Below are 25,235 nucleotides of genomic sequence, written 5' to 3'. Positions count from 1 at the left end.
TCCCTTCTTGGTCTCCAGTTATCAATTTTACCCAAGTTTCTTGCACGTCACCCCACTCCTACACCAATTCCCAAGTAATGCCTCGGAATATTTTATTCTGTTCTCAATATCGGTTGAAGTATTACATGTCACACATATTACTCGGTCGACTTTCTCACTTACCTGATGTAAGTTGCAACCCTCGGCCGCTAAAGGGATCCTAATTTTATTGTGTACTTGGTGGTGTGTGGCGTAACTGTATGATTGTGTGAGGGAGCAGCAGAAACCCAGTCCCGACTTGTCCCCATCCGATTATCGTCTGTTTCCAAAACTTACTGAACAACTTCGAGGAATCGACTTTTGTAGTGATGAAGTGGTGAAAGCAGAAGTGAAGTTGTAGTGGTTCCAGATGGATGCATTCTACAGTAACGGTATGAACAAACTTGTCTCTAATTAGGAGAAATGTGTTAGTTACCACAGTGGTATCCGCGCCTAGTGGCTCCGTTATATATAGAGAGAGAGAGAGAGAGAGGGAGGGAGAGGGAGAGAGACAGAGAGAGAGACAGAGAGAGTGAGAGAATATTACGACATATATTTGAAGTTGTACTTTCTCCTTAGGAATCATTAAAGACATCTTGAAGCAGTAGGTAGTATCTTTAAAAATAAATCTTAATCATAACACACTAAAGATATATATATATATATATATATATATATATATATATATATATATATATATATGAAAATTATAGATCAATTACCTTTGCACATACTGAACTCTGGATATAACCATAGCACAATAAACTTTACGCACTTAAACTGAGACAACGGATCAAAAGCTTTCACTTATATCGAACCATCTGTTACTACTTCAGACGTATCAGCGCAGTAAATATTTAAAACAATTAAATGACGGCAAACATCATAAATTAACCTCTCAATAAAACATCACAATCCTTTGCATCGATTAAAATAAAACTAAAGACAGTCAAACTTAACACTGATTTTAAAGAGGAGATGAATGATTTCACCCAAGTCCCTGATATGCTCATCTACTACACACCAATGCAATATCATAAGCAATTTAACAAGCACCCAAGTTCACACGAGGAAGCAAAATTATTTCAAACCAACGAATGACACAAACATGACGGAAGGGAGACAACTAAACTGACGGTCATTTCAAACCACAATGTCGGTCAAAACAACGTCGCTCATACATTTAGGAACCTCACTTTAAGCTGTCACATTGCTGTACCATCCTACAGCAGCAAAGAGGAAATAGGCTCTAGAAGCACAAAATGTCTGGTGAAGCAGTGCGAACAGACTATAACTTCCACTTAGGCGGTCACTGGCGGGGCGTTTATATACCAGCTTGCTAGCTCAGCTGAGAACAACGCTAGCATAATCCCGCCACTTCCACATCCATCCTTATCGGAATGTGCCATGTATAGCATCCACTAAGGCCCATACTCTGTACACGGAAACGAGAAAGCCTGCGACCCGGTACTGACTTCATTGCTCAGCGGTCGCACCTATATGACGGCTGTGTGCAAACTGCTTGCTCGTCGACCCACTCTAGTTCACAGTGTGTCCACTTCGCCAATCCCAGGCAGACTATTTGCCGGGACTCATCAATAACCGACGCTGCTCCATTTACTCTTTGGCTATAGATAACCCCAGCCAAAAAGAGCTCACAGACAGCTTCTCTGTAACTCATAGAGAATAGGACAGCTTGTGCCTCTCTGATGCCTTTACCTCTCCTAAAGATAATATGACCGTCATCTAAGACACCCTTCTTCTGTATCTTATTCTTGTCAGCAACTTGGATGCATGACCTGTTGAGCTGAGCCGGTCGGCGTGGCCGAGCGGTTCTAGGCGCTACAGTGTGGAACCGCACGACCGCTACGATCGCAGGTTCGAATCCTGCCTCGGGCATGGATGTGTGTGATGTCCTTAGGTTAGTTAGGTTTAAGTCGTTCTAAGTTCTAGGGGACTGATGACCTCAGCAGTTAAGTACCATAGTGCTCAGAGCCATTTGAACAATTTTTCTTGTTGTTGTTGTTGTGCTGATTATGCTATTGTTTTCGCACGTTTCAATCTTTGCTGTCTTAAGGATTATGGGTTAAATGTAAGCGAATTTCCCTTTATAGTGAGGCACTTTGATGCCAAAAATAGTTGTTGGGTGCCGACGTAAATTGAAGGACCCACAAAGTACCATGATATTTAAAGAAGTAGCTACTTATCAAATCCTGCCTTGAGCTTGTTTCTTCTCTCATTATCAAAAATAAATATGTTGTCTTCCACTCCGCAGCTTTTTACATAATTATTTACTCCAAGCAGTTAGGAACATAACAACCAAACTTGTAATAAAAAGGTTTCAACGTGTGGGAGTAACTTTTCTTTATTTGCGGTCTCATAGCTAGAGGAAATTTAAGTCTACTGAAAAATAGTCTCTATAGACGGCCGCATCATGGCTTCGAAATAAGACAATACCTGCCAACGTTTACAGCGTTCTTCTTTACTGTGAGATATCCTAATTGGAGTTACTGTATTTTGATGTAAATGTCAGTTTTCATTCAGTTTCACATTAGCTGCATAACCCAGTATTACGTATAAATGATCAAGTGTTTTGGCTGGCCCTTGGCCGAGAAATAATTTTTATACCTATGCAAGGAACAGGCATACTGTATGTCTTACAGTACCAATACTTTTCGGTACGGAAAGTACCAACTGTCGGCAGGTCACTACTTTAGTTTCTGTTCATGGCAGATCGTCGAAGTTCTCACCACGGTTCCTAAGATCATGTTCTCGGGCGAGTTCTAAACATTACCAAGATTCAAATACTCATGTTGCCGTAGTTGTTCAGAAAAACTGATAACAGGTTTCTAGCCGTTTTTGCACAGTGGGCTGCAATCAGCTAAAACGCTAATCAAAGCAAATGGCTTAAATTGTAACTGCTCATTCTTTAGACAGTAATCCAGAAATACTATTTTCTATTTTCGAAAATTTGATGCATTATAGAGATATATCCGAAAAACCATGATTTTCGTGTATAAAAAGAACCAACTGCGGGGATGGCCACTTGTATAATCTCTATTCATGGCACATTTGGATAACTTCTGAAAATGATGTCCTCGGGGAACACTGGAACATTTTTCAGTATCAATATCCGTTAGCGAGATCCAGAGGCTCAAAATTGCCGTACTTGGATGTAATGGAGCGACCATTTTATTTCTGCTTTCACCGTAATATTATCATCAAAGAGGATTCCTCGAATTTGTTCAGTAAGTTTAAGAAACAGATGAAAATCGAACGGGCAAAGTCGGGAATTTTGGCCCTCCTGTTGAATCTATATGTAGAAGAAGCAGTTACGGAAACAAACACAGAGTTCAGGAGTGGACTGAAATTCCGTGAAATGATATCAATGATAAAATATCCTGATGTCATAGCTTTTCTCAGTGAAACTATGGCAGAATTACATGAGCTGTGGAATGGGATGAGCAATCTGATTTCTCACTATAGATTCAATGTAAGCCTAGATTGTAAATAAATTTAGCATCATTGTTGGAGACCACAAAGTAGACGAAGTAAAAGAATACTACTACGTCAGACGTTAATGAAGGGATAATGGACGGAGCAAGGGTAATATAGAAATCGCAATAGGACCGTAAGAAGAAGTCACTTCTGGCTGAAAAACGAGTACTAGTACAAGTATCGGTCTTAATTTGAGGAAGACGATTGTGAGAAGATAAGGATGGGGCACAACATTGATGAAAGTAAATCATAGATTGTGGAGAAAAACAGAGAACATAATCTATGCGTTGGAAATGTGGTGCTGTAGAAGGCTGCTGAAATATAAGTGGATTGATAAGTTAAGAATTGAACAGGTTCTCCACAGAATCGTCGAGGAACGGAATATGCAGGAAACACTACCAGGAAGAAGGAACATATTGATTGGACATTTGTTGAGACATTAGGGACTAACTACAATGGCGTTAGAGAGAGAGAGAGAGAGCTGTAGACGGCAAAAACTGTAGAGGACGTCAAAGGCTGCAATATAACCAAAAATTAATCAAAGACGTTATACATGTTTCTCTGCGGTGAAGAAATTGGCACAGAAGAGGATTATGCACCAGCAGCATCAGACCAGTTAGAGGAACGAAAAAAAGCGCGAGGACAGTTTAGAGAACGCTTCCTTGAACAGTGATTTATGATCGATTATATTTATTCATAGTCGAGGCGCTTGGATAGTGTTCCCAAAGACGACAGTTGGTATTGCTTTGAGATGTCTGTTGTCTGCGTTGGCGAGTCCTTCTGCGAGAGCAACATATGAAGAGACTTGGAGTGGGGCTGCAGATGAGGGCGACAACAACGGTGGACTCCGTGCCACTGTCGACAGCTGGTCCCTAGTGTGCTAAACTAAGCAAAAAATGGTTCATATGGCTCTGAACACTAAGGTCATCAGTCTCAAAGAACTTGGAACTACTTAAACGTAACTAACCTAAGGACATTACACACATTCATGCCCGAGGCAGGATTCGAACCTACGACCGTAGCGGTCGTGCAGCTCCAGACTGAAGCGCCTAGAACTGTTCGGCCACAACGACCGGCCACCAAAGTAAACACATGGACTGAGCGCCGCAATTATGGATGAAAAAGAGGAGGAGGAAAAGGAGACGTCGATGTCGATGTCATTAGAGTTCGGATTAGGGAAGGATGGGGACGGAAATCGGCAGCGTCCTTTCAAAGGGTCCATGCCGGGGTTTGTATCAGATGATTCAGAGAAACCACGGAAAACGTATATCTCGAAGGCCGGACGCGGTTTTCAACCGCCGTCCTACCTAATGGAAGTTTATGTGCTAAGCACTGAGCTACCTCGCTAGGTGGATGGAGAAGACTAGGAGCATTTGTCGAGAGATGTTTGTGAACAGATGTACTGTATGTCGACTTCCGGAACTTTTGAGGTTTGTGTCCATTCGAACCGAGCGTTCCGGGTTTAAGTCGCGCCAAAGGGACTAGTCATGTAGAAGAGCACAGTAGGACTCTGTTACGGACGTTCTTCTCTTGCAAGTAGAAAGGATATTCAGAACGCCACTGACCGACAGACTTTTAGATATGTGGTTCGTGGAATTTATGTGAGATGCGGCGCTCTGTCGGGTCAAAGGAGTTGATAAACGTTAAGTAAAAATTAATTTGTCCCGGGAAGAATGTGCTAAAAGTTGTGGAACATTCAGCAGTAGAATCTAAAGGAGTTATGTGTGTAGCTGCAAATTTATACAGTATGTGAGTCTTAAAACAGCGAAGTTTACTAATGTTAAACTACTGATCCTTTATACAAAGATTCAATATACTAACACAAACAGTCCAGGTGGTGCTGCATGCAGGAAGAAAACCATAACAATTTTCAAAGGACAATTGATGTACCTTTTGAATGAAGTTGTTTTATTTAATTAATGTTCCTCAAAATATGATCTCTAAGTTCAAAATATTTGTAATTTTAAAGGGTTGGAAATGTTTAGCACCTAAGGTGGTGAAGGACATCTTACGTAAGTTTTATGGTATTAATGCTTTTTAATTGATAGGGAAGGTGTATTTGTATCTGCTGAAAATGTTCAATCTTTAGCTAAACAGTTTGCTTGTCAGAGAAGCTAAATATTTGGTACACAATTTGTCAGCGGACTCACTATGAACTTGACTAGTAAAACAGAATGCGTATTGCCTTTTAATTGATTTTGGAAAGTCTTCTGAAATTATGTCTATGAAATATTTTTCTAATAAATTATCAGTTACGTTGTGAAGTACGGTGTACCTACTCAGCCAACGTTTTTTTCGTATGTTGGGTTACTTAGTGCCAATAAAGTGGTAAAGTTTGTTTTTGGCTCTCCGTATACCAGTACCCCTGGGTCTGTGTTTTTACTATACCAGTTTTGAATGATAACGTCTCTTCTCCCCCCTTTTGGGAATTTTTTTTTTGAGCGAAATCCTTTGCCTCGCCATTCGTTAGTTGCCTCATTTATGGAGCTGTCTGTGAAATTGAGTGACAGTGGCCAGTGCGATTAATAGATTTGCAGTAGTATTTCGAAGTATAACATGGTCTTAGATGTAAATTTCGCATTTCTCTGACGATATAGACAGATTAAGATATGGTCGGATCTATGGGAGGTGTGTGGGGGACGGTGGTTGCTGACGTCTCGGGGTGTGGTCATGGGGGAAAACTATTTTACTAAAATCTTTTCCATTTTCAAATTTTCGAGTTGAAGTCCGGAGACGCTGCCTCTGGATCACGGGTTCGATTCCCGGTCGGGTCGGGGAGTTTCACCACCTGGGTACTGAGTGTTTCTATTTCATCATCGTTCGGGAAAATGGCGAGACCAGACTGTGAAAAGATTGGGGATTTGTATAGGCGATAATAACCAAGCAGTTGAGCGCCTCGCAAATCAAATGTCATCATCATCATTATCATCATCAAGTTTGAGAGAATAAAGTAACGTCAGAACTTCGAGTCTATAAAATGGCAAGGCTTCTAGAAATGTACAAGCTACCTGTATGTTGTATGGAGAATAATTTTTAGCTCCTATCCGATATAGTTAATCTTGCGGCCTAACCGCATGCAGAGAACTTCCCAGCTAGATAAAGATACCCTTTCTCAATCTGATCGTACCAACTAGAAATCTTACACTCTTCGTTATCTACAGACTTCTAACCACCAAACCACAGTTGGCTGCTTGTGACCAGAGAGAGAGCGAAACACTCTAAAAAAAAGGTCGATGGGAACGACAGAGAAAAACAGCTCACATAACCGTACTTTGCAAATTTTGTTCACAGTAGTAGTGACAAGTAGATATTGATAATGGTGAGTGCTCACTCTGATTTTTAAAATGTATGAATTATTACATTGTCAGGTTTGGGAATGTTTGCTGCTATTATGGTCCTTAAACCAACTGCATAGCTTATTTAAGTCTCGCATTTTCGGATGAAAGCATTTGAAATTATGTGTTCCTCTGAATAGTATTTTCTAGGAGGTAACATTAACGTGATGTTTTAAACATTGATCTGAACAGCTATAACATGGTTTGTTCTTACTATTAAACTTCTAGGCTCTGTGGAACATTAAATGTGATGACGACAAACTACATTTGTGGAGAAGGGATGGAAGGGAGAGGCAGTCATTAAAAAAAGTGAGTTCCCCTCCCCCACCGAGAACAAAACCCTGAATCCACGCCAGCACCAAGCAACCGTATGAAGTCTTCTAGTTGAGGCATAAGTTTGGTTCGGTGTGATCGGGCCAAAGCTCGGTGTAGGAACGAGAGGAGACTTTTATGTACACTGAGAAGGCGTTTTAAAATATCGCAGCACTCGCGGCCGGGCCTGGAGAGCCTAGGGCCCATCCATCTCTGGCGCCGCGACGAGTCTGCTACATGCTACAGCACACAGGGGAGCGGCGACGCGCAGCGCGGTGGAATGCCACGGCCCAAGACGCAGGCGCCGCGTAGGCAAGCCCGCGGCGCAGGCTGACCCGTAACTGCAATGCGAACAGAACAACATGGCGCCGTGTGCTGGGTTTTTAATATGAATCTTCTTTACCTACGCCATCTCTGTTGTAATTCTAATATCAATGGAAAAGTTGATTCCTCCTTTATAATTTGCTGTAATAACTGACACGAAGGACTTTTTTGAAGGAATTTTTTGATCTATGCGAAATGTTTTTTTTACACTTCTTTTAAATGTTTCCTTTTCTAAAATGCTTACAAATTATCCCGTTTTATTATTTTGTCTTCTTATTGACCTACTCACAGAACTATGCAAATACTAAGCAAAAGCAAGCGATTCAAGCAGATGGTAATAGAAGCTTGATAGTACGTGCTAAACTACACAAAACTATTCGAAAACATCTTCGAGAGAATGTGAGAAACTACGACCAAATTTAATAAAACAAACAGTTTAAAAAATAAGACCAAGAAATAGAAGTCGAAATTTACGTTTAATGAAAATCACGTTTCGTCTTTTAAGTTTGTGATGGAACAGTAAAAGAGCATAAGAAGGCATTTGTACAAGCAAAGATTTCCTCGAGATGCGCCTACGGAGATGTTGATAGGTTATATCTTCTTCTTTTACTTTCGCTGGTAAAGAAGTTTATATAGGTCAGAAAGCAGCTAATTAACAAGAAACTAGTAAATGAGAAAGTGCATCCAAAAACCGAGCGGAGTTAGATACCTCGAAGGAAAAAAAATTCTCAACACTAAAAAGTAATTAATGTAGAGAAATGAAATTTCGAGAATACTTTCCTGCACGTAATATATTAAAGTAATAAACATTCCAAAACCACGGGTTAATGTATGAGTGAGATAAGCCATTCCAAATGAGAAATGTTGGTTAATAACAGGTGTAACCGTCAGAATGTTGAATGAAAGCAAGCAGACGTGCAGGCGTTGTGCAGTACAGGTACCGGATATCAGTTCCTGGGTTGCAGTTTCGTGCCTGTCGGTCAATACAGGGACGTTTAAGACTGATCGTGGGTGATGCAGGAGTTGTCCGACGAAGTTCCACGGGCGCTCGATTGCAGAGAGATGTGGTGACGGAGGCAACACCCCGACACTCTGTAGAGCCTGTTGGGTTATAACAGCTGTCTCTGGGCGAGCTTTACCCAGATGGAAACACCGTCTGAACTGCTCTTCTTGAATGGCAGCGTAACAGGCCGAATCACCACATTAGCCAACAAACATGCAGTCGAGGTGTGTGGGATAGAGGGCTTAGGTGTCACATTACTGAAAGGCTTTAAAGAGAAAGGCTTCCCAAGCACATCAGTTTTCAATGTGGGTGTTTGTATTTGTAGGCTGGCAACTGCTAGATACTGCTTCATAGTAATCAAGAAAAAAAGGACCAGGAAACATGAGATCCACGTTCGTACCTCACTTGGTCGAACAAGACCTGGTATCTTTTCCGGTGGATTCCACTACAAGTTCAGCTGTTGCTGTACATACAAGCTGTGAGTGCCGAGTGCTCCACGAAGGGCATTTTCATCGCAGGTGCAGGACTACGGGGCAGAAAAAAATCACTTTTCCAGCGCTACCGGCTACTATTGCTCAGCCAGTTTTAATCATTTCGAACCATTACCCTCTCGCGATGGTACGATAAACGGAAGGAACATTTATGTGCAGCAGGAACAGATTTCTTACAGCACAATCATGTCTCATCACCAAATGAATATTTTTGTAAATGTCTGCCCTGGAGATTGTGAATGACTATCTCATTTCGTTATGTCTTCTTCACGACTATACTACCTGCTCCTGCGAACTGTTTTGCCTTGTATGTTGGAAAATGTGCCATTAGGTATCCCGAATACTTGGTTCCAGAACGATGGAAATCCGCGACAGTCTCAACGTTTGTAATCCACAGCTTTGAATTTGTAAAGGGGGGGGGGGGGTAGTTCTAATAACCAGGCCTGACAATGCTTTCGATTATTTCATGTGAAAAGCTCGCGTATTTATGTCAAACAATGGATACAGGAATAGATTTAATTGGTAGGATATTAGCTACCTGTGATACTATTTGGAACTGAACAGGGTCATTGGAATCTGTGCCGCAGAATCTTGTATGTCAATATTATGCGACTTATATCAGTTTTGTGGTCTTGTACTCGGCCTAACAGCACCTCAGTCTTCAACTTAGACATCGTTATCGAATCGTTACAAACGTTGCCAGACGGCGTGGCCTGTCCTAGGAGACGCAACGTATCAAGTGTTGCCCCCAACTACAGAGCATGGCTAATACACAAGCACCTGAATCGGCCAAAGGAGAACACTCCAGATCTTCAAACAACTAATGAAATAACCTGAAATGATGGTGGATTCCTGCCATCGCCTGTGGACTCGGATATGTAATGGATCATAAAATTGTAGGACTTTGGTATTGTGTTCGACATCTTGGCTTCACATCCCTGGATATTCTTTTTAAGTTATCTAGTTCTGTTTTGGACTCTAGGGGACTTCGACTCGGCACAGACAGGTTATGAACTAGTTCGCCTATTTTACTGAAGCTATTATTTCAGTATGTGAATAAATTAGAATATTCGTCAAGTTTAATGTGGAATACTTCAGTGATCAATACAGTTGTTGTTATTAAGGATATAACCAATTAACACCTGAAAGTTAAACCTAATTATAGTACTACAGAAACATGACGTGTAAGAAACGCAGGTTCAAGTACAGAGAATTAATGGAAACAATAGGGGAAAGTAACCAAACCTGGACTCAATTTTGTTTTTTAATACTGTGTTTTAAAGAGCATGTAATCTTCACTTTATAATATCATGCATCATTTACGCTCTACTCTTAGAAAATACAATTAACCGTTATCAAAAAAGTGTTGTTTGAAAACACTTTCACTTACGAGTTTGAAAAATAGTTACCAAAATCAAACCCTTTCTAAAAATATTAAAGTAGTGCAAAATAAAACTGGAAAATGTATTATACCACAGAAAAAATAATTTAGTTCAAAGTAGATACATACAACATCATCCATATGGTGACAGAATTTCTCTGTGTTTTTTCATTGATGAAACCAAGAATCCTGGCATGGATGGCTTTCTTTGTGATAGTTTGTTTTTGTGGCGTTTAAGAAAAAATGTAACCTACTTATTCACAGCAATTTCATTTTGAAAGAGTGTATAGTGCTATTTCTGTTTGTCAACTGTACAAAAATTCTTCTCTATTCATTATATGTAAGCCCAGAGGAAGAAGCTTCCATAACAAGACTAAGCCCGCTCTTGCTCAAGATCTTTGCCAAAACTGGACGTCTGCTCGATGATGAAGACAGAAAGAGTCTTGGCTTCAGGATTTTAATTATTATTTATTGACCAACAACACGTTTCGCTTGATTCAGGCATCTTCAGTTTGAACTACACAAGAATTTTTCATTTCTTTGGAAGTGGCAAGACCCCATCTTGCTAACTGGAGTTAACAGCAAGAAATTGTAACACAACTTAGTGTCATTACACGGTGTTAGGCACAGAGAATACCGAGTACAGAAAACGTCCCAGAAAATAACTGTCCTCATCAAATATTCAGAAACTTGCGCTATGTCCTATAACTTCTGGTCAGCCCAGTGACTGGCTTTGTCATAATACAATGTGTAACACACTATGAAGAGAGAAAAAGGGGAAAACAACAGATTACCTTGTAGAGGTATGAGTCTTAGTGCAGTGTATATAAAACACTAACAGACCGTCACAGATCTGTCACCATATAATCATGTAAGAGGTGTAGTTGCTCGTATTCGGACAACACGAATAATACAGACCGTGGAACCACACAGAAGCATGCGCCCAATGTCCATATTTCACGAATCTTGGGGTATCTGAGCTTTGAATTACGGAGTCTTAATTAATTGCCAGATATAAACAAGAGTTAGACAGCAAAGCGTGAGAGGTATCACGAATAAAATAAAAATCTGATACGAAGCTAATCGTATGAAAAATTGCCTGTAATCTGCTTACAGATGTGAGCCAAATAAGAAGGTAAAAAATAATAAATAAAATTGAATGTTGTACAGTAGACGTGAAAACGCATGAAAGACCGTTAATTTATAACTACAGTCGGCAATGATGGATGAAAGAGGTAACTGGTGTTTCGAATATAAATTAAAAATCTTAAAATTGAATAAAATTGGAGAATTAAAAACTAGAGGCCTAAAATGCGGCCAATGTGAGATGCAACAAAATTGTAAGATCCTCCATAGGGAACAAATATCGAAGCATTTCTTAAGGACCAAAAAATTTTCCTGTGAAAAATGCAGGAGCCGAATGCTAGCAGTAGTGGTCGATCCATGATCTACAAGGCATAAAGTAGAACTAAGGTCAATAAACCAGTTATGTGTGTTCGTTTATTTCCGTATGTGTGCGCCATCTTGTGTGTTGAGTTTCTGTGTTGTCCCCAGTTGTGTAGTATAACACTTCTAGGTGAACGAACAGGACGTTTGACGTAAACAACAAGAATCTGTGTGCAAAGATGAAAATTGGTATTTTTTATTGTAGTAAGTTAAAGCATAATCCTAGAAAACAAGATTGTAAGCAAAAGACCATATTGTTACAGTGACCACTGAAGATGCTTCAGAATATAGCAAACCCATTTAGTTTTAATAAGACGTTCATTACAGTTTCAAATTATGGCATTTACTTAAACAACTTGTATATCTACAAATTTGGAAAAAAGAGGCCGACAAACAATGATGACAACACATAATTTCTAGCTTCCCTGTCATACGTATAGCTTTATTAGTTTGCGTGCACTTTGCATTCTATACGGTACAGATATGTTGGCTGTCACACATTCCTGAAATCTGCATATGATATTGATGATCCCTAGGATTTTTTGTGGCAAATGCTGATAATATCACGCTTGAAGCATACTTGCATTTTCACATCATTTATTAATCATAGAATTGCTATGTACTTTCGAATTGCGGGTCTTCCACCACTGCTAGCACTTGGCTGCTGCATCCATTCACAGGAAAATTAAAAAATGCTTATATATTTGTTCCGTATGAAGGATCTTAAGATTTTTGTGCATCTCACATCGGCAGTGTTTTAGTCCTCTCGTACTTAATATTCAAATTTTATTTCGATTTTAAATTTTTTAATTTGTAATCTTCTTATTTTTGCATGTCTTTGTATTTTTACCATCAGTTACCGCTCTCTTCCATCTTTGACGATTGTCATTACCAATTAAGGGCCCCTGATGCGTTTTCACGTCTTTGCACTACAGCACTAACAAATATATTTATTATTTTTTATCTTGTTAATTTGACCCACATCTCTACGCAGATTACAGACAATTTTTCATATGATTAGTTTCATATGAGATTTTTATGGGACATGTGATAGCTCTCATGCTTTGCTGTCTAACTATTGTCTATATCTGTCAATTAATTAAAACTCTGTAACTCAAAGCTCAGTGACACCATGTTTTGTAAAATACGGACACATGGCGCATGCTGCTCTGTGTTCCCACGTCCCGTATGAGAAACTACACCTGTAACATGTTTACATAGTGACAGAAAGTGTCTTGTATTCACTGCACTAAGATTCACACTTCTACAAGGTAATCTGTTGTTTCCCCGTTTTTCTTTTTTCTTAGTGTGCTGTACGTTGTATTATGACAGGGCCGGTCACTGGGCTCACCATTTTTTACCTACTCTATAAGTAAACAGAATTTATAGGACACCTCACAATGTTTCTGAATGTTTGACGAGGACAGTGGTTTGCTAGTACGTATCTCACGTCCCTAACACCGTCTAACATCACTAAGTTGAATTACCATTTTTGCCAGTAACTCCAATTTAGCAAGTTGGGGTCATGCCGCTTCTAACATAATGCATATTTCTTACGTTGTTTCAATAAATTAAAACAATCATGCAACGATAAACACTAACCGACTGAAATGTATCCTATTGACTAATACTGTCAATGCAGTGTGGACTACAACTAATTATACTGTTTGTCAAACTAGGTAAATCGCCGAGATGCATCCGTATAATATCTCAAACTGCGCGAATCTTCCTCAGCTTAGAAAGGTCGTATGAAGGCCACTTTCCTATTAACAAATGCTCGGTCGTACTGTATTTTGAGAAGGAGGCATGCAGAAATAACTTTGTTTTGTTTCTCCAGACAGCCAAAGATATCTAACGGATATGCATCTTCCACAACGAACGGGACAAAAACTATTTGCGATGGAATTCAAAGAAATAGGTCGTAGGTTATTGCGGTTCTTGCAGTCTGAAGAACAATCCTACGATTTGGTCTAAGTCATTTTATTGTGACCACAGTAAACAAACTGTATGGCGATTCAGATGAATTAAACTACTAGTCGAAACACTAAATAATCTCTTATATTCTCTACGAGAGTTATCGTAAGCTTAGTAAATCTCTGTTGTCAAGCATATGTCTCTTTCCAGTCTTAAGTACAGCTACTGACTGATCTGACTGATACACATCTCCTGAGAAAACTATAAAAAACAGAGAATGCCACGTTTTCGAACAAGTTCTGAGCGTTGTCTATCTATCAATCTACCACACACTTAACTTGTCACCTTGAAACTTTTAAAACAGGCAGTGTAACTGTTTGTTATGCAAATGAGACAGAGAGGAACGCACGGAGCGAGAGACCTAGAAACTCAGCACACAAACACACACACACACACACACACACACACACACACACACACACGAGGACACACAGGCACGCAAAAAGCAGGAGGAACGTCTGCATGCAGCCTGTAATTTTCTGCATTTAGAGATATGAACGACTAAGTATTTTGTTACTTCAATGGAGAAAACATTAAGAAAATTTACAGAAATCGTTTCCCTCTGTTGGTTAACATAGTGCACGAGATTTTTTGCTGAAAGTGTGAACGTGTTGGAAGCAAAAATGAACTTCTTGCAGTGAGCTGAAACGATGGAAGAATCTAAATATTGCGAGCACGTCATAAACAGTTTTGATCTAGTAAAATGCTATTGTCCACAGAAATATTCCCATGTTACTAATTGTGCTATAATGACTATAATGAAAATAGAGGAAAATATTTCTCTCTAATGAATATTATACTGTTAGGTGTTCCTGTAACAAAATACTAGAATTTATAGCCGTTTCAATCTTTCAAATCGTACGCCATGTTTACAGGAGCCGATCCCGTATTTCGACGTGTGCTACATTCCAGACATAAAACTGTATGTCGCTGCTACTGAGAACAAGGTTCACGAACAAGGCCACTACTTTCGAATCCAACATCCAACATGTTTGACAGCTGTTTCGGAGAATATCCAGTCACCTGCCTGTCATAATATTTATTCGTAGAATTCCACGAATATTGGTCTTGGCTCGGTTTGGCAAGTATGCATATGTTTATTTACCCTATATCATACTGTAAATTTTCCACATGTCAGATTATACACTGCAGAAAAAATTTAGTACACCCTTTTAGAATTTTCCAATTCTGTCTACATTCATTGCTGCAACAGTGAATATGGCGTTCTAAGGTATTAGGTATCGGCTTGGCTGAAGCACCCATATTAGTACGTGGCGTAGCATCTACAGGCGACAATGGAGGTGCTGACTCTGGCACTCGGATTGCAAATACAGTCCTGGGATACGTTATACCATGCCTGCTTGGTCTGTTCATGTAGCACTGTTCTTACTGATGAGTCGCACTAGTCCCTTCTCATGACATGACGTCATGGAGTCCGAAAATCGTTCTGGCCAGGGAAGTTCCTACATGTCTTGCGGAGCACGTTGAGTTTCACTGGCAGTGTGTGGGCGAGCCTTACCCTGTTGAAACAACACATCACTTTTCTGTCGCAATAACGAATCTAATAACACAGCATTCACCGAGCGCTGGTTAGCGTCCCCTCCAAAAAAGACAAAGGTGATTAGGCCTGGGATAAGGGCAGCGTGTCGTGAATGAACACAGTCTACAAGACAGTACTCACTAGGTCTACGTCGTACATGCAAACGACCGTCATTTGCTTGGAGGCAGGGTCTGTTTTCATCACTGAAGACCACGGCGCCCTCTGACGGCTCCACCCGAGCTGTGAACGTCGACTCTGCGGTGCGAGTGAAAGATGTGCTACAAGTGTGCGAGCCCATAGTCCCACTGGTAATAATCGAGTCACAGCAGTTCCTGTTCCCATGTCTGGGCTCGCAAGTCCTCTTATTTGTGCTGTGCTATGTGTACGATCTGCCACTGGCCCCCTTACAATGCGGCTAATCTGGTGGGTGTGTATGCTACGTGGACGTTCAGAACCACGTCTGTGGGCGAGAGAATTTTCTTGTGACCACTGACACCAGCAGCGTTGCACAACTGACACAGCACGTCCAACTAGTGTGGCAATTATCGAAAAGGACCGTTCCACCACTCGGAAAGTCACAATTTAACACCTTTCAAGACCACTGAGTTGAATGTAGGAAGCAGGAGTACATCTCTGTAGCATGGTTGCCTGCTTACTTCACATGTTTGCACCACACTGAACCTCATGGCTGTGAGCATTCCCTGCTAAAGGATAGGAACATGTGGCGCTCCTGTAGCTATGCCACTGCGCTATCTGTAGGCGGACGATTTTGAACCTTTATAAGTGCATCTACCATCCCCCAGGTGGCATAAGCCGCCATCGGATCAAAATCGACGTTGTTTAACCCAGTTTACCATTACAGAACACACGTATAGCTTTGGATAATTTCCTTTACTGTCCACAATCACGTAATAATATTTCTTTTTCTTTAAGCTAAAAGAGACGTTAATTTTAATTTTCCACAAGCATGTCTCCGTAGGACCCGACTCCGGAACCGACTCGGGAGTTAGGCCACTTCGAATTCTGGAGCTGGAAGAAATTTTCACTGCCACTCAGAGGACCCCTTATTGATTTACGAAAGAAGCAGGCTATGTGCTGGCACCTGGTTTCACCTTCTCTCTTCCCTACATCCACCACAGCACAAGCCCTACACCACACTGGTCAAACACTCGTCAGAGTTATTCACATGACTCAGATACCCACTTGACATTTCATAACGGGTCAGACGAAGGCAGCGGCAAACCACCTCCATCAGGCCCTTGCCATGGCCAGTGTTGCGGTTGTCCTTCACATGGTCCCCCCTACCCTCGTTCACTGAGCATTGGACGATTTATTTTTATTATCTCCATAGGAGTTGTACGAGGCACTCAATAAAGATGTTTTATGCGGGGAATTCCAGAATTTTGGAGCGCTAGGAACCTGTAGACTTATTCAAAAGAGTGGGATAATGGGTCATGTTTGTGACAATCCAGTGTCGCTGTTTTCAGACTGTGCCTTCCTTACAAACCGAAAAATACTAAAAAAATAATAGGAAAAAATAATCGTAATCAAATTCAATAAGAAAAATAATAATTAGTATAAATAAAGAAAGAACGATACAAGCGTTTTGTCCTGATAGATGTTGTGATCACACGTTGATTCTGCGAACATCTGTTTTTCTGTTTAATTTCATTATTGAAGGTGAGAAATTTCCATTGAAATGTATTACTATAGAGACAAATGAGTTGTTTTGCTGTGCCAGTATGCACGTCTGCAAAAATCTGATACTAATATATTATTTTGAGTTAGTTTTTATGAACAGTGTAGCATAAACAAAGTAGTGGTCCCCTATCTGGCACTACATTAATTTAATACTATCACATGTCAAGCTATGGCTCAACACTACATTTTCCCCCTGAAACGCAGTCGTCACCTACCAACAAAACGAAGAAATTTATGAAGCACAACTAACAGTTTACTGAAAATCTTCCGAATTGCCAACACTATACTTTGTCCGCCTTCGTTTATTTAAAGCTTAATTTCTCCATTTGTTTTAGGTTTAAAACACATTTAAATACCATAAGTTAAGAAATTAACAGACTTTGCAAAGTGTCAGTTTTAAAAAGGGATTACAAATATTGAACGTCCATCAAAAAGCAAATTAACAGACAAATCTAGTTAGAAGATGCTCTCATCACAGAAACGAATCAAATAATGACAGGACAGTCAAAACACAAATTAAATTTGGAACAGCCTTCATCACATAGATTAATGGAACTTCTAACGGAAAATTTAGATACGTCATGTAGGGAACTAGTTTGGAAGTCTAGCAACACATCTGATGATCTATTCTGTAACCGAATATTACGATCCTATATGAACTAGAAACACTCACGCTAACAACATAGATCCCAGCTAAACGACAAAAGGGAAAAGTGTCACTGTCATGCTACAGTTAATATCAGTGCTTCATGTCTTATCTGACATAGCAGCACCAGGCGACAAGAGAGAGAGGCTCAAGAACGGCTTAAGACGTATAACGGATCAGTTACCAAAAAGTAGAGAGGATATAAAATGTAGACTGGCAATGGCAAGGAAAGCGTTTCTGAAGAAGAGAAATTTGTTAACATCGAGTATAGATTTAAATGTCAGGAAGTCGTTTCTGAAAGTATTTGTATGGAGTGTAGCCATGTATGGAAGTGAAACGTGGACGATAAATAGTTTGGACAAGAAGAGAATAGAAGCTTTTGAAATGTGGTGCTACAGAAGAATGCTGAAGATTAGATGGGTTCAACACATAACTAATGAGGAAGTATTGAATAGAATTGGGGAGAAGAGGAGATTGTGGCACAACTTGACTAGAAGAAGGGATCGGTTTGTAGGACATGTTCTGAGACATCGAGGGAGCACCAATGTAGTATTGGAGGGCAGCGTGGAGGGTAAAAATCGTAGAGGGAGATCAAGAGATGAATACACTAAGCAGATTCAGATGGATGTAGGCTGCAATAGGTACTGGGAAAAGAAGAAGCTTGCACAGGATAGAGTAGCATGGAGAGCTGCATCAAACCAGTCTCAGGACTGAAGACCACAACAACAACCACAACAACAACCAAAAACACTCCAATCAACACAGTCTTTTCTTATCTACTACAAAGAAGTAGACTCATCAGAATTTAACAATTTACGTCTTTAAAATGAGCCGCAGATCTAATAGACAAATTTTGAAATCAGGGCAGCGACAGCCTGGATATACCATTTTGAAAAGATATGACTTGTATAGCTGTTAGTTTCTTATTTATAGTCGCTACCGGAGTCACAGCAGATCAGCTGCATCATCAGATGTAGTCTGTACAAGGTTGTAGACAAAGCCGCATGTAAGGTACAACAAAACATAAATAAAATGAAAAAAATATATACGAGATTGTCATACTCATACAATCAAACCAAGTTTCAGGTTAAAAAAAGAGAATGGGGTGATTCAGTGTTCCTAATCAGCTAATTTTCGCTAAGTGGAAGACGTCAAAAATAAAAACACATAGAACGCTCCCTTGATACCTAGCAAGGAGCAGACTAATAAAAGGAAATTCGCAATAAGGTACTACCAGGTAGGTAAAATACTCGCATTAATAAATCCCAATCACGAAGAGTGGCGGTATCTGTTGAGCTAGCGGAGCCTCCACGTGCCGAAATGGTGATCAAAGCACAGTCACAGCGTTTGCTGAAGAAGATCTAGCGAATCATATTAACCCCAACCGTATCTACAACGACACGATGTCAAAAAGAAAATGGAACCGCCTCAACCGCATCAGAACCAGGCTGTAAATCACTCCTTTATCTATGGAGGAAGGTTTAAGCAGACTGCAACGGCGGAATAAAGGCCTCAACAGACGCTGTTCTATGATTAACTTACTTGGACAAAGCTCTGACATTTCTAACGTTTCTGAATGACGATTTTCTACAATTTTAAAATAATCTGTACAAGTAAAAATGTACGTTTGCACATAATAGTGTACATATAACACTTTGCGATTTTTTGTAACAGTGTTGCCTATTATTAAATTTATAAGATAGTATTTATTAAAATAGGTATCTAAAAACAAAAGTGTATTCCAATGCAACTTTGTGTCAAAATTTCAAGCCATTCGGTCAAAAACCTTCGAGGTTTTAGGATTATGAATATTTACTGCTTCCATAAGTGTAAACGTAGAAGTTTTTCTTCAAAATCTCAAACCTCCGAAATCTCTTCATGCATTTCTTTGAAAGTTTGACATGTCTGAATTATCACCTGTTTCTATTTTGTGTGTATTTAATAAAAGGGAAACGTTATAAAAATGTAAATGTTGGTCTGTTCAAAATCGTTAATCTCGCGAAAGTTGTTGTTCAGTTGCTTTGAAATTTCGACAGAACGTTGAATTCTGATACGAGAATGTTTTTAGGTGCCTTATTCTTTAATATACGTGTATTTTTAATACATATAATACTGTATATGTCTCCGAAATTTCTTCTTCAGTTGCTTTGAAATTTTGACACAACGTTGAATTCTGATACGAGAATGTTTTTAGGTGCCTTATTCTTTAATATACGTGTATTTTTAATACATATAATACCGTATATGTAATGTACAATATAAAGGGAAAAACATTGTTACCAAAAATCTTAAGATGTATCTTTCTGATTTACTTCAAATTTTCTCACGTTTTACAGATACAAACTATACACTTTTTAATATATAAATATGTATGCATAAATATACAATAGTTAAACGTCGTTAGCTAACAGGAAAGTTGTATGTATGGCTTATTGGTTTACAGTTACAGTACTACTACTACTACTACAGAATCTGAATTTGAACTAACAATAAATAAGACTTAAGGTCAGAGAACGTGGGAAGAGGAGATGGACCTAGAAAACTGGAAGGAGGAGATAGACAGAGGGGGTAGAAGGAGATGGAGAGAGGGAGGAGGAAGGAGAAGATAGACATAGAGAGAGAGAGAGAGATAGAGAGAGAGAGAGAGAGAGAGACACGAGTGGGCGATGGACTGAGAGAGGAGGAGAGGGAGGCAACAGGAACAGATGGTGAGAGGGGGGAGAAGAAGATGAACGGTGAGAGTGGGAGGCGGTTGTGGACAGAGAGAGGATGAAGGGAGAGGAGGAGATGGACAAAGAAAATGCGAGGGGAAGATGGTTAAAGACAAGGGAGAGAAGGAGATAGGATGTATATCCAATTGCCATACATATTAGAAACGTGTGCTTTCCCTTTTCTTTATTTTCCATTGAAGCAGACTGAGCCACAGAAAAGCGTGGTCGAGTGCAGCTAGTAACGTCAATATTCTTGTATGATTGTTGTACTTTTTAATTGTTTCCTTCAGATGCGTAACGTTTCTCTGTAGCTTTCCCATACGAAAAATAAATAACAACTACCGGACGACAGTTATTTGCAACATATTTCTGAAGACGACAATAGACAATTCGTTAGTGGTTCCCTAGGTAGACAACTTTGCTGTCCCACCAAACTCAGAAAAACCTTCGGAGGCGTTGAAGAATAGAACGAGGAACCCGCTCTAACATGATGACAATCTGATTGTTTTCGAATTTAGTATCACATCTCTTCCTTATCATACATTTCTCTTGCATCTGCCTGATAGTAGCTCTAAACCCGTAGTGGCGGCTACTCGTATTGCACCGGCGGAGACTGTCTGTGACGCAGTCAGTGTCGCGGCTGTGGCTGCCTCCCCGGGGAGGCGGCTGGTGCTCATTACGTGCCTCAGCGCTCAGCACTCAGCGCTCACCCCCCACCACCGCCCCCGCCCCCGGCCCCGCCCCGCTCCTTACAATGACACTCACCGCAACACCGGCTGGCCGCTCCAAATTGAAATACAGCCCGCCACAAAAGCGACTCCGCCTTCCATTTCCGTTTGCTTTTACCTGCCTCCCCTTGTCTGAGGTTTCTTTTCGCCGGACGTGTTCCCAACGTTTCTGGAAAAAAAAAAAAAAAATTGGAAAGAAGAGTAAGCTGCCAGGGAGTGTCGTTTCGCTTCATTTGAGGTGAAATCCGACACTTCTCTCCGCCCTTACACGCAGAAGAACTATCTGCGTGATCAGGCACTACTTCTGTTGAGCACGTCGCAGGTTCATGCCTGTTTTCCATGAAGATGACGGAATAGCCTACTAATGGTTGTACTACAGAATCAACCGTTCTTATCGTTCTGATCAACGGAGGACAAAATGATACATCTTATGCTCCTTTCCTTCGGCAGTGCAATTAAAAGCCGGAAATCTGTGTGCAACGACTGAAATTCAGTTCTGAAGAAAATCTCTGTTTACGAGCCGCGTCAGTTCGAATAAATTATTCGAAACGATGCAGCCTGAAAACCGAGAAGATTTTATTCAGGCATGCCATCGCGAAACAATCCTAGGACACAGAAATTTATTTCGATGAAACGTACTTAGCTGCAAAGAGAGACAACGCACATTCCATATAAGAACAACGCCTTAACGTATTGTAGCGTCCACTCGCTAATTGAAAACTTCACAGACATGCCGTGCTATGCAGAAATCTACGGTGTCTAGAAATAGGAAAACCCAAATCTTCAGCTGAACCTCTAGTTCATATTGAGGATATAAACAATTATTTTGATGAACACACAAGGGTGCAAACCATCGATTCCTTTGAAGTATCAGTTGGTGGAAATGAAAAAAAACATTTTCTACAGCCGATAAGCCGTAACATGGTCGGGAGATCAGTTGCGCGAAGTCGTTCGGTAGCTGCAGGGCACGATAATATAACAGTGCAAATATTGGATCTTCCCACTACACCCTCTGCTGCCCAAAATAACTGATATTTTTAACCATTCTCTGACCTCCAGCATCTCTCCAACAACGTGGAAGCAATGAGTCATAAAACTATTACCCAACCAAGAATACGCCAAACAGCGTTCCGATTTCAGATCTGTTTCCATTTTACCAGTGCTATCTAAGACTTTAGAATGCATAGTTCACGAACACCTTTCTCATTATTTAATATAAAATAATCTTTTAGATGAATACTACTCCGGTTTCCGGCAGAATCGCAGCAGACTTATAAAAGTGACTGACAAATTGAAACAAGCCATCGATGAACAACAAGGCAACTATAATGTGCTCTTTCAATTTGAACGAGGCTTTCGGAACAGTCGATTTTGACATTCTACTTGCTTAACTCAGAAGGGAAAATTTTACTTCAAGTGCTGTGCAATGGCTCCACTGGTATCTTACATCTCGCCAACATGTATAATGATAGGAACAAAAAGATCACAATGGGAGGATGTGGTATCAGGAGACCCACAAGGATAAATTTGGGGCCATTGCTCTTCTCATTACACCTTAATGACAACTACTCTCTCCCACTGCAATTATAACCTACTGGCAGACGACATTCAGTTAGATCTAAATTCAGTACAACAAACTTACTCGCCCTGCCAGTGTGGGTGCAGAGCATAGGATTGAAACTTAGCCAACCTAAAACGTAAGTAAACTTAGTCGATAACGAAAGGCTTATTGCCTCTCAGTTTAGGGGATATCTCCCACCATTAGTCTCAAATGGCATAGAAATAACCTTTCCTTTTTATTGATAGAACTTGAGGATAACTCTGGAGAATATTTTAGACTGGACTGACCACACAACCACAGTGTTTAAGAAGGTATCGGCTTTGTTTCAGTCTCTAAAGGAATATAAAACATATTTCCTTTAGATGTTAGAAAGAAACTCGTAGGCATACTAATACTCCCCATACTTCATTATGGTGATTACATTCTCGAAGGAATTTCGTACGGAAGCTGACGCAGGCTGCAACTGGTGACAAATGTTTGTGTTCGATAGATTTGTGACGTGCTCGTTTTCGATCATATGACACCAGTCTGCGAACAACTATGATGGCCACATGCCGATAACCGTAGAGAGTATTATACTTAGTGTTCGCTCTATCGTCTTCACTATCACTGCACTCCCTCTTACTTGTCTTTAACTTGAAGTCTACTCTCTGAATAGCACAGAAGATATACCCGTTCTCAATAAAGTAAGATTCTCCAATAACATTGCCATGCTTTCTAAATCATTTCTGTATCGGGAACCCGACTCTCTAACAATTTTCCTCAATATAACAGAGGAATTAAATTCCTTCCACACAAACAGCTAATGGTACAACTTCTATCACAGTAGCCATCTCACCTACATTCTGTGCATCTCGTTCTCCCCAGTCCCCTATCCCAGAGCTTTTCCCTACCAATTTTCGGCAAAATTCTCTACTTACATTCTTTTTTTCCTACCAGTCACTGTGATTTCAATCCTCTCACCTTTTTTTTTTTTTTTTGGTCATCAGTCTACTGACTGGTTTGATGCGGCCCGCCACGAATTCCTTTCTTGTGCTAACCTCTTCATCTCAGAGTAGCACTTGCAACCTACGTCCTCTACAGTTTTTGCCCTCTACAGATCCCTCTAGTACCATGGAAGTCATTCCCTCATGTCTTAGCAGATGTCCTATCCTCCTGTCCCTTCTCCTTATTAGTGTTTTCCACATATTCCTTTCCTCTCCGATTCTGCGTAGAACCTCCTCATTCCTTACCTTATCAGCCCACCTAATTTTCAACATTCGTCTATAGCACCACATCTCAAATGCTTCGATTCTCTTCTGTTCCGGTTTTCCCACACTTCATGTTTAACTACCATACAATGCTGTACTCCAGACGTACATCCTCAGAAATTTCTTCCTCAAATTAAGGCCGGTATTTGATATTAGTAGACTTCTCTTGTCCAGAAATGCCTTTTTTGCCATAGCGAGTCTGCTTTTGATGTCCTCCTTGCTCCGTCCGTCACTGGTTATTTTACTGCCTAGATAGCAGAATTCCTTAACTTCATTGACTTCGTGACCATCAATCCTGATGTTAAGTTTCTCGCTGTTCTCATTTCTACTACTTCTTATTACCTTCGTCTTTCTCCGATTTACTCTCAAACCATACTAATTAGACTGTTCATTCCGTTCAGCAGATCATTTAATTCTTCTTCACTTTCACTCAGGGTAGCAATGTCATCAGCGAATCGTATCATTGATATCCCTTTCACCTTGTATTTTAATTCCACTCTTGAGCCTTTCTTTTATTTCCATCATTGCTTCCTCGATTTACAGATTGAAGAGTAGGGGCGAAAGGCTACAGCCTTGTCTTACTCCCTTCTTAATAGGAGCACTTCGTTCTTGATCGTCCACTCTTATTACTCCCTCTTGGTTGTTGTACATATTGTATATGACCCGACTCTCCCTATAGCTTACCCCTACTTTTTTTCAGAATCTTGAACAGCTTGCACCATTTTATATTGTCGAACGCTTTTTTTAGGTCGACAAATCCTATGAACGTGTCTTGATTTTTCTTTAGCCTTGCTTCCATTATTAGCCGTAACGTCTGAATTGCCTCTCTCTAGCCTTTACTTTTCCTAAAGACAAACTGATCGCCAACTAGCGCATTTTCAATTTTCTTTTCCATTCTTCTGTATATTATTCTTGTAAGCAGCTTCGATGCATGAGCTATTAAGCTGATTGTGCGATAATTCTCGCACTTGTCAGCTCTTTCCGTCTTCGGAATTGTGTGGATGATGCTTTTCCGAAAGTCAGGTGGTATGTCGCCAGACTCATATATTCTACACACCAACGTGAATAGTCATTTTGTTGCCACTTCCCCTAATGATTTTAGAAATTCTGATGGAATGTCATCCATCCCTTCTGCCTTATTTGACCGTAAGTCCTCCAAAGCTCTTTTAAATTCCGATTCTAATACTGGATCCCCTATCTCTTCTAAATGGACTCCTGTTTCTTCTTCTATCACATCAGACAAATCTTCACCCTCATAGAGGCTTTCAATGTATTCTTTCCACCTATCTGCTCTCTCCTCTGCATTTAACAGTGGA

Source organism: Schistocerca gregaria, chromosome 2 (genome assembly GCF_023897955.1).
Source record: "Schistocerca gregaria isolate iqSchGreg1 chromosome 2, iqSchGreg1.2, whole genome shotgun sequence".
In the NCBI taxonomy this organism is placed as follows: domain Eukaryota; kingdom Metazoa; phylum Arthropoda; class Insecta; order Orthoptera; family Acrididae; genus Schistocerca; species Schistocerca gregaria.
This window is presented reverse-complemented; position numbering follows the sequence as displayed.